Genomic DNA, 10757 nt, shown 5'->3' with positions numbered 1-10757 from the left:
TCAAGCACAATTTCCCCTTTGTAGATCCATGCTGACTCTGACCTATCCTGTTACTGCTATCCAAATGAGTCATAATTTCATCTTTTATAATTGACTCCAGCATCTTTCCCACCACTGACATCAGACTAACTGGTCTATAATTCCCTGCTTTCTCTCTCCCTCCTTTCTTGAAAAGTGGGACAACATTAGCTACCCTCCAATCCACAGGTACTGATCCTGAATCTATAGAACGTTGGAAAATAATCACCAATGCATCCATGATTTCTAGAGCCACCTCCTTAAATACCCTGGGATGCAGACCATCAGGCCCCGGGGACTTATCAGCCTTCAGACCTAACAGTCGATCCAACACCATTTCCTGCCTAATGTAAATTCCCTTCAGTTCATCCATTACCCTAGGTCCTTCAGCCCTATTACATCTGGGAGATTTCTTGTATCTTCCCCAGTGAAGACAGATCCAGAATACCTATTCAGCTCTTCTGCTTTTTCCCTGTTCCCCATAAAATTCCCCAATTTTAGTCTTCACCATTTTTTTTCCTGCTCACATACCTAAAAAATCCTCCTTTATATTTTTGGCTAGTTTGCCTCCGTGTATTGCCTTTTTGGATATTCTCTGTTGCTCTCTAAAGGTTTCCCAGTCCTCCGGCTGCCCGCTCATCTTTGCTATGTTATACGTCTTCTCTTTTATCTTTCTACAGTCCCTAACTATCCTTGTCAGCCATGGCCGCCCCTGCCTCCCCTTAGGATCTTTCTTCCTCTTTGGAATAAACCGATCCTGCACCTTCTACATTATATCCAGAAATACCGCCATTGTTGTTCCACTGCCATCCCTGCTAGGGTATTGAACTATTGAACGTTGGCCAGCCCCTCCCTCATAGCTCCATAGTTCCCTTTGTTCAACTGTAATACTGACACTTCTGATTCTCCCTCTCAAATTGTAGATTGAAACTAATCATATTATGGTCACTACCTCCTAATGGCTCCTTGACTTCGAGGTCTCTGATCAAATCCGGTTCATTGCACAACACCAGATCCAGAATTGCCTTCTCCCTGGTAGGCTCCAGTACAAGCTGTTCTAAGAATCCATCTCGGAGGCACTCCACAAACTCCCTTTCTTGGTGTCCAGTACCATCCTGATTCTCCCAGTCTACCTGCATGTTAAAATCCCCCATAACAACTGTAGTAATACCTTTGCAAATAGGAGACAAAGGAAAGTGAACTGAAGTTTTTCTAATAGGACAGCATGTGCAATATTGTGTGGGTAGTAGCATCAGATGGACACCAGTTGTTAAAGAGGTGTCTCAGCACCTCCTCTGCCATAATAGTTTTGGATTACTGAGTCATAGTCTCTGTTGCTTGGCTAATACTCTGTACTGGTTTGACATTTTGTCTTTAGGGCTTTTATAACTTAAGAACTGAATGGATTCCATTGATCTTCTGTAATAAGATTGATCCTTTCCTCCTTGGGTTTCCCCTACTTCCACATCTCAGTTTCACTCACCATCTGAATGGCTTTCTCCAACATAAAAGCAACTTTGACTGTAATAATTCTGACAAAGACTCATGAATTAGTCTGTGAGAAAGTGAGGACTGCAGATGCTGGAGATCAGAGTCGAGAGTGTGGTGCTGGAAAATCACAGCAGGTCAGGCAGCATCCGAGAAGCAGGAGAATCGACGTTTCAGGCATAGGCCCTTCATCAGGAATGAGGTTTGTGGACCGGGGTGCATGAGAGATAAATGGGAGGGGGTGTCTGACGGGGGGGGGAATGGTAGCTGAGAATGCAATAGATAGTTGAAGGTCCATCTTCTGCAGCTACACCGGCACCATCCCCCACCTTTTCCAATGCTACATCGATGACTGTATCAGCGCTACCTTGTGCTCCAACAAGGATATTGAACAGTTCATCAACTTCACTAACACCTTTCACCCAGACCTCAAATTCACCTGGACCATCTTGGGCACTTCCCTCCCCCTTCCTGGATCTCTGCATCTCATCTCCAGTAACCAACTAACCATGAACAAACACTACAAACCCACAGACTCCCAAAGCTACATGGACTACACCTCCTCTCACCCTGCCTCTTGTAAAATCACCATTCCTTACTCCCAATTCCTCCACGACTGCCATATCTGTTCCCAGGATGACTAATTCCACCATAGAAAATCCCAGATGGCCTCCTTTTTCAAAGACTGCAATTTCCCCTCCCACGTTATCGACGATGCCCTCCAGCGCATCTCATCCACTTCCCACACCTCTGCCCTTGAACCCCCCCCTCCCACCGCAACAAGGACAGAACTCCCCTGGTCCTCACCTTCCACCCAACCAACCTCTGTAGACATCACATCATCCTCCACCACATGCAAACTGACCCCACCACTGGGGATATATTTCCCTCACCACCCCTATCAGTGTTCTGGAAAGACCATTCCCTCTACGACTTCCTTGTCGGATCCACACCCCTTCCACCCACCCCCCCCCCCCCCACCCCCCCCCCCCCCCCCCAACACGGCACCTCCCTCTTGACCTGTCCATTGTCTTTCCCATCTATCCATTCCACCTTCCTCTCCCTATCACCTTCTCCCCCACCTTCATCTACCTATTGCATTCTCAACTACCTTCCCCCCAGCCCCACACCCCCTCCCATTTATCTCTCAGACCCTGCCCACCCCAGCCCTCAAGCCTCATTCCCGATGAAGGGCACATGCCTGAAACATTGATCCTCCTGCTCCTCGAATGCTCCCTGACCTGCTGTGCTTTTTCAGCACCACCCTCTTGACTCATAAATTATTCCAACAATAATGCTGTCTCTTATGAAATATGATTTCAAAGGCTCCATTGTCATAATTTTCCACAAGTCTGTCGAGATGATTAATGAAATTATCTGTGGGTTCCTCTGGATGCTGAACTTTTCCATTAAATCTTACACGTGCAATTATTTTATTTATTCTAAAATTAAGTTAATTGTTAAAGGTTTGTAGAACTTCAACAAAAACATTCATTGCTTTTTCTATGGGTACATGAACATTAAGTCATTAGCTATAGTTCAGAATACAAAAATGTATTTGAATTGTTCAGCTTCTAACATCTATGTTGAAAGCACTGCTATATTTTAAGAAATGTTTTCTCTAAGGTGTCCAATTATGTGTTCAATGTGGACCATCTCTGAAAACATCCTAATGTGATTTTTTTCATCTTTCTTTAAAGGCTTTCAATTCTGCATATGATATAAACTGTTGAGAGATTTATATGTACAGGGGATCACCAGCTTACAAACATCTGACAAATGAACAGTTGTACTAATGAACGTGATCCCATACAGAGGTGTAAGTGTAAACATACAACCTTTTCCTGCATTTGTGAACAGCTGTTTTACAGCTGTTTAGACATAAATCGGCTTGCCAACAACTCCAGAACGGAATCCTTCACGATCTGGGGACTGCCTGTACAACTTTCAAACATGTTTGGGATAAGTTTTGTTCTAATCTTTGCGTTAGTAACTGGTACATTTTTCTGTGTTTAAAATTAATAGTTAGCTTGTCAGGATTTCTGTAACCATGGCAATTTATTTTGAAAACAGTTTTTGAAATCTGGCTGAAGACTGTATCTGAAAATGTGGACATATGTTTATTTTAGATTTCTTGTAACTCAGCTTGGTAAATATTGGAGCCTGAAAAGGTTTGTTAGAATGTTTTAAAATCTCTCTTCTTAAGCTTAAGGGAGATATCCATAAGTGAGAAACTCTTAATTTCATTTTTAACTTTGAGTACTATAAAAAGATGCTTTACTTCTTTTCAATTCATTAGGAGTGTTCGGGAATTGATAAGGTTATACTTTTACCGTGTATTTAAAATATTGAAATTTGAAATTTAAATAGATAGTTTGCATTATTCTATTTGGTTGTTGTTTCTTTTGTAACAATTCTTTTTACAGTCATAGAGTCATAGAGATGTACAGCACGGAAACAGACCCTTTGGTCCAACTCGTTCATGCCGATCAGATTGTCTAACCTAATCTAGTCCCATTTGCCAGCACTTGGCCCATATCTCTCTAAACCTTTCAAATTCATACACCTATCCAGATGCCTTTTAAATGTTGTAATTGTACCAGCCTCCACCTCTTCTCTGGCAGGTAATTCCATGCATGCACCACCCTCTGTGTGAAAAAGTTGCCACTTGGGTCCCTTTCAAATCTTTCCCCACTTGCCTTAAACCAATGCCCTCTACTGGGCATAGTTCTGGGCTCCCTCACCCCAGGGAAAATACTTTGTATATTTACCCTATCCATGCCCCTCACAATTTTATAAACCTCTATAAGGTCATCACTCAGCCTCCGACGCTCCAGGGAAAACAGGCCCAGCCTAGTCAGCCTCTCCCTATAGCTCAACCTCTCCAACTCTGGCAACATCCTTGTAAATCTTTTTTAAACCCTTTCAAGTTTCATAACATCATTCCTATTGGAAGGAGACCAGAATTGCACACAATATTCCGAATTGGCCTAACCAATGTCCTGTACAACTACAACGTGACCTTTCAACTCCTATACTCAATAAAGAAATTACTAGAAATTTCAGAACTATTTTGTAATTTATGAAGACAATGGCAAGACATCAACCCCAGAGCATCAATGTAGACTTCACCAGTTTCCTCATTTTCACTCCCCCCCACCTTACCCCAGTTACGATCTTCCAGCTCAACACCCCCCTCATGACCTGTCCCACCTGTCAATCTTCCTTCCCACCGATCTGCTCCACCCTCCTCTCTGACCTATCACCTTTATCCCAACCTCCATCCAGCTACCTTCTCCAAGCCCCACCCCCCTCCCATTTATCTCTCCACCCGGAGGCTCCCAGCCTCATTCCTGGTGAAGGGTACTGGCCCGGAAAGTCAATTTTCCTGGTTCTCAGATGCTGCCTGACCTGCTGTGCGTTTCCAGCAACATACTTCAACACAAATAAGAACATAAGAACCAGGAGCAGGAGTAGGCCATCTGGCCCTTCAAACCTGCTCCACCATTCAATAAGATCATGGCTGATATTTTTGTGGCCTCAGCTCCACTTACCCACACTCTCATCATAACCCTTAATTCCTTTACTATTCAAAATGTTACCCATCTTAGCTTTAAAAACATTCAATGAGGAAGCCTCAACTACTTCACTGAGCAGGGAATTCCACAGATTCACAAACCTTAAAGGAGTTTCTTCTCAATTCAGTCCTAAATTACTCCCCTTAATTTTGAGGCTGTGGCCTCTTGTTCTACTTTCACCCACCAGTGGAAACATGCTCTCTATTTCTATCTTATCTATTCCCTTCATAATTTTATATGTTTCTATAAGATCCCCCCTCAATATTCTAAATTCCAATTAATATTATCCTTGTCTACTCAGTCTCTCCTCATAAGCCAACCCCTTCAATCTCAGAATCAACCTAGTGAACCTTCTCAGCACTCCCTCCAATGCCAGTACATCTTTTCTCAAGTAAAAGAGACTAAAACAGCATGCAGTATTCCAGGTGTAGCCTCACCAACGCTCTACACAGCTGCAACATAAACTCCCTGCTTTTCAACTCAATCCCTTTCACAATGGAGGACAAATTTCCATTTGTCTTCCTAATTACCTGCTGCGCCTGCAAACCAACCACAGGTCCCTGTGTACAGCAGAATGCTGCAGCTTTTTTTAATCATTCAAATAATAGTCTCTTTTACTGTTATTCCAATCAAAATGGATGACTTAATATTTATTAACATTGTCCTCCATCTGCCAGACCTTTGCACATGCTGCCTGACCTGCTGTGCTTTCCCAGGACCACTCTAATCTTGACAATACACGTGATCCCCAACTTCAAATCATCCACGTAAATTGCGAATAATTGCAGTCCCAACACTGATTCCTGAGGGACAACAGTGGTCACTGTTTGCGAAACAGAAAAGCACTCATTTGCCCCTACTCTTTGCTTGCCATTGGTTAACCAACCCTCCATCCATGCTAATACATTGCTCATAATACCATGCATCTTTATCTTAAGAATTAGCCTTTTGTGCAGCAGCTTGTCGAATGCATTTTGGAAATCTACATACAGACATCTGCTTGGTTCCCGTTGTACACTGTGCTCGTAATGTCTTAATAGATTTCCAGTAAATTAGTTAAGGATGACCTGCCTTTTATGAACCCTTGCTGCATCTGTACAATGGGACAATTTCTATCTAGATGTCTTGCTATTTCTCCCTTGATAGATTCAAACATTTTCCCCACTACAGAAGTTAAGCTAACCAGCCTATAATTCCCCATCTTTTGTCGACCTTTTTTAAACAGTGGCATCACATTTGCTGTTTTCCAATCTGCTGGAACTGCCCCGGAAACCAGCAAATTTTGGAAAATTACCACAAGTACATTTGCTATTTCTCCTGCTAACTCTTTTAATACCCTGGAATGCATTTCATTGGGGCCAGAAGACTTGTCTATCTTTAGCTCCAGTACCTTGCCCAATACAATTTCTTTCATGACAGTTGTTGACAGTGAGGAAGGATGTGGCAGGTTACAGCAGGATATAGAGAAGCTGCAGAGCTGGGCAGAAAGGTGGCAAATGGAATTCAATGTAGCTAAGTGTGAGGTGATTCACTTTGGGAAGAATAACAAAAAGATGGGGTACTGGTCGGATACTTGGTAGTGTGGATGAGCAGAGGGATCTTGGTGTCCATGTACACAGATCTCTGAAAGTTGCCACCCAGGTAAATAGTGCGGTGAGGAAGGCATATGGCGTACTGGCTTTTATTGGTAGAGGAATTGAGTTCCGGAGTCCTGAGGTCATGATGCAGTTGTATAAGACTCTGGTGCGGCCGCATCTGGAATATTGTGTGCAGTTTTGGTCGCCATACTATAGGAAGGATGTGGAGGCACTGGAACGGGTGCAGAGGAGGTTTACCAGGATGTTGCCTGGTATGGAAGGAAGATCGTATGAGGAAAGACTGAGACACTTGGGGCTGTTTTCATTAGAGAAAAGAAGGTTTAGGGGTGACTTGATTGAGGTGTACAAGATGATTAGGGGGTTAGATAGGGTTGACAGTGTGAACCTTTTCCCGCGTATGGAGTCGGGAATTACAAGGGGGCATAGCTTTAAATTAAGGGGGGGTAGATATAGGACTGAAGTTAGGGGTAGGTTCTTCACTCAGCGAGTCGTAAGTTCATGGAATGCCCTGCCAGTAGCAGTGGTGGACTCTCCCTCTTTATGGGCATTTAAGCGGGCATTGGATAGGTATATGGAGGATAGTGGGTTAGTATAGGTTAGGTGGGCTTGGATCGGCGCAACATCGAGGGCCAAAGGGCCTGTACTGCGCTGTATTCTTCTATGTTCTATGTTCTATGATAATGATCATTTCTAGGTCCTCACCTATCTTAATCTCCTTGTCAATTACTAGTTTGTTATTGCTGTCCTTCACTGTGAAATCTAACACAAAATGCCTGTGCAATGTCTTGGCCATTTCCTCATATCCCATTACTAGAGACTAGAATTTGATACATTGTTGATCACTGAAGTACAAAAATTACAAATAATATTCAAATTTATAAAAACTAAAATTCAAAACGTAACTTCAAGTGGAATAAAAACTAAAATTACTTTCCATAAATTTATTTTCAATTTGGATAACAGAGTAAATACCTAAAGTTGGGACAGCTCCTGATTTTCAAATAAAGTGACCTAATTTTTCCTCTAGTTCTTTTGCCAATTATTTCTCATCTGTCATCCTAGATGCTGACCCATTTGCCAGAGGAGTCGTGTTTTGCCTACTTAGTCTATTGCAATCCCTCACAATTTACCTCTATTCAGTCTTCCCTTGATCTCCTCTGCTTCAAGGAGAACAAATCCAGCAAATCTCATTGTTTTCAAATCATTGAATTGTCTCATCCCTGGCAGTACTACTGCTCCTCGGATGCTGCCTGAACTGCTGTGCTTTTCCAGCACCACTCTAATCTAGACTCTGATTTCCAGCATCTGCAGTCATTGTTTTTACCTAGTACCTTAATAAAGCTCCTTAGTAAACCTCTCCAGGTTTTTGACATTTTTCCTGAAGTGCGATGCAAAGTTGAACACAAACTTCCAGCTAAGCCTTAAGCAAGGATTTTAGTTTAACATTGCTTCCCTGTTTTTGTATTTCATGCCCCAATTTAAAAAGCCAAGTATCCCAAACACTTTCTCACCTGCTTTGTAATGTGCCCTGCCATGTTCAAGGATTAAGAATATGTAGCAGAGTATTTTTGTACCCCAATAAAATGCAACCATTTAAGTTATACTGCCTATACTTGTCATTTCTCCCAAAGCTTATCAATTCATACTCATCCACATCATATTGCATCTGCCATGCATCTACTCATTGTCCCCACCTTTTTTACAACATAACTTTGTGTTCCTTGCTCTGTTCAAACACTCTATGATTTTTATGTGTTGTGAACCTGCAGTCCATTGTCTCTTTATTCAGCAACACTCCTTAGGACATTATCCTTATGTGTATAAGTCCTGCCCTGATTTACCTTTCCAAAATGCAGCACCTCACATTTATCTAAATTAAACTCCACCTGCCACTCCTCAACCCATTGGCCCATCTGATCAAGATCCCATTGCATTCTGTGGAAAGCTTTCTCGCAGTCCACTACAGCTCCAATTTTAGTGTTTTCTGCAAACTTATTAACTATACCTCCTATGTTCACATCCAAGTTATTTATATAAATGACAAAAAGCAGTGGATCCAGCACCGATCCCTGTGATCATTGGTCACAGGTCTCCTGTCTGAGAAACAACCACCACCATCATCTTCTGTCTTCTACCTTTGAGCCAGTTCTGTATTGAAATGGCTCGTTCTCCCTGTATTGTATGTAATCTAACCTTGCTTACCAGTCTACCATGAAGAACCTTCTCGAAGATCTTACTGAAGTCCATATAGATCATGGAAAAACACAGCAGGTCAGGCAGCATCCGATGAGCAGGAGAATCGAAGTTTCAGGCCAGAGCCCTTCATCAGGAATGAATGTTGTGCTTTTCCAGCAACACACTCTCGACTCTGATCTCCAGCATCTGCAGACCTCACTTTCTCCAGATAGATCATGTCCACCGCTCTTCCCTCATCAATCCTCTTTGTTACTACTTCAAAAAATTCAATCAAGTTAATGAGACATGATTTCCATTGCACAAAGCATTAAAGGAAAATCTGCAGAATTGTGTGCTTATGCTTCAGCAAAAGCCCACTTTGTTAAAACCAAAAGAAATAAAATTTTGATCTATCAAGTCAGGTTCTTGTTTGGAAACCGACTAGTCTTGAATCTGAACATGCAGTACAAAAATACTGGCTGATTCTCTTTGCTTTCAATGTTCTTAATTCTATGATATAAGAATACCGGTTTATTCTCATTGCTTTAAATTCTACAGCAAATTAATGCTGCTTTATTTTCCTCACTTCAATCACTTTTAATTCTGCACTTTAGCAATGCTGCTGCTTTCTGCTACTGAACTGGAAGTTTTCCTAAGTTAAAGCAGAGAAAATGAAGGGTTCTCAATTTTTGAATGCAAACAGAGAATTTCTATCTTTTGTAAGTGAAATGCATGGTTCCCTCCTTCTGCAAGCAAGGAGGACGATTCATGTCTGTTGTGACCTAAAAGATTAGTCATCTTTAACAATTTTATAGAAAATAATCTTGCTCTCTGTGGATAAAGCTGAACAGCTTTACTGAATGTCTTCCTCTTTTTGTGGCTGTGTAAGACGAAGCCTCATTCCTGCATTCTCCAGATAATTTGCTCTATCTGTGGTGCTGTTCATGCCCATGTGTTTACCACCTATTCTCTAGTATAGCCCCTGCTGTTTAGATTAGATTAGATTACTTACAGTGTGGAAACAGGCCCTTCGGCCCAACAAGTATACACCGACCCGCTGAAGCGCAACCCACCCAGACCCATTCCTCTACATTTACCCCTTGACCTAACACTACGGGCAATTTAGCATGGCCAATTCACCTAACCTGCACATTTTGGGACTGTGGGAGAAAACCGGAGTACCCGGAGGAAACCCATGCAGACACGAGGAAATGTGCAAACTCCACACAGTCACCTGAGCTGGGAATTGAACCCAGGTCTCTGGCACTGTGAGGCAGCAGTGCTAACCACTGTGCCACCGTGCCGCTCACTAAAGCCGACGCCCGAGCAGGGACTCGAACCCAGGACCCTGAGATTAAGAGTCTGATGCTCTACTGACAGAGCTACCCGGGCTTACTGTCTTAATTTAATTCTTCCTGCTTTTACTATGGTTTAAATACCTTCTCAAGGGCAAATAGGGAAGGGCAATTTATGCTGGCCAACCAGCGATGCCCACACCGGGCTGAATTAAAAAATGTCATTCATTGCACAATAGCAAGCAGGTACAATTTAGATTGGTATGATAGATAATGTTATAAAAACAATGGGGAAACTTGGTTTGTCAATCTGCTTTAAAATCCAGAGCTCTTCTCCCATCCAACTCCAAATGACATGATCATATTAGACAGTGCTTAATGGACTACTCTTTCGGTTTAATTTGTTGTTGTCACATGTACCTAAGAATAGTGAAAAGTTTTGTTTTGCGTGCAGTACAGGCAAATCAGAACATATCAAGATCAGAGGGTGTTTGAACAGAGCAAGGAATACAAAGTTATGGTTGTAAAAAAAATGCACAAAAAGCAATATCAACAGTAGATTTGAAATTTAAGAGGTCCCTTCAGAAGTTTAATAATAATAGAAA

The 10757-nt window shown here is 42.2% G+C and overlaps 1 non-coding gene across 1 annotated transcript; it reads right to left on the bottom strand.

Moving 5' to 3' along the window:
* Nucleotides 1-10176: 10176 nt before the first annotated feature.
* Nucleotides 10177-10249, bottom strand: trnak-cuu (transfer RNA lysine (anticodon CUU)). The gene has a single exon. It is a non-coding gene; the product is annotated as a tRNA-Lys (tRNA).
* Between the last annotated feature and the right edge of the window lie 508 nt (nucleotides 10250-10757).

This window comes from Chiloscyllium plagiosum, unplaced genomic scaffold (genome assembly GCF_037043375.1).
Source record: "Chiloscyllium plagiosum isolate Xiang-an unplaced genomic scaffold, Cpla_swu_hap1 HiC_scaffold_7, whole genome shotgun sequence".
Taxonomy (NCBI): domain Eukaryota; kingdom Metazoa; phylum Chordata; class Chondrichthyes; order Orectolobiformes; family Hemiscylliidae; genus Chiloscyllium; species Chiloscyllium plagiosum.
Note: the sequence above shows the minus strand (reverse complement) of the source record. Positions and strands in the feature narration are given on the sequence as shown.